Here is a 678-nt window from a genome sequence, read left to right on the forward strand (position 1 = left end):
CTCACATCTTGTTTAGTCACTGTATGCCCCTTGTCTTCCAGGCCAGCCCGTACCACTCCTTCTGCCCCTTGGCTGTCTGATGTTCTCCGAGAACATTGTTCTAAGCTCAGGGCTGCTGAAAGGGTGTGGTACAAATCCAAAAATCCTACTGACCTTAATGTACATCGATCGCTCCTCTCTTTTCTTTATCTGCTAATGCCTCCACTGCTAAAAGGACATACTACCATAACAAAATTAACAAATTAGTCTAACTCTCGCATGCTCTTTAAAACATTTTCCTCGCTCCTTTGTCCTCCTTTTCCCCCTCTTGCATCAACTCTAATAGCTGACGACTTTGCCACATTCTTCATTAATAAAATTAAAAACATCAGTGCCCAATTTACCACACCACATTCTGTCAAACACATCTTACCAGCAAACATACACTCATTCACATCCTTCTCTTCACTCTCTGAGGCAGAAGTCTCCAAACTCATCCTTTCTAATCATCCTACTACTTGTCCGCTTGATCCTATTCCATCTCATCTCCTTCAAGCCATTTCTCCTGCCGTTTTACCTGCACTCACTCACATGTCAAGTCAAGTCACCTTTTTTTATATAGCACTTTTAACAATACAAATTGTGTCAAAGCAACTGAACAGCATTAATTAGGAAAATAGTGTGTCAACACATAGTAAA

General features: G+C 41.0%; 1 protein-coding gene across 1 annotated transcript in view; it reads right to left on the reverse strand.

The window, feature by feature from the left end:
• LOC107685894 (uncharacterized) overlaps positions 1–678 on the reverse strand; it is a 20,566-nt gene that overhangs the window by 7,187 nt on the left and 12,701 nt on the right. The gene's annotated exons all lie outside the window — the stretch shown is intronic.

Source organism: Sinocyclocheilus anshuiensis, unplaced genomic scaffold (assembly GCF_001515605.1).
Source record: "Sinocyclocheilus anshuiensis isolate Anshui unplaced genomic scaffold, SAMN03320099.WGS_v1.1 scaffold1074, whole genome shotgun sequence".
NCBI lineage: Eukaryota > Metazoa > Chordata > Actinopteri > Cypriniformes > Cyprinidae > Sinocyclocheilus > Sinocyclocheilus anshuiensis.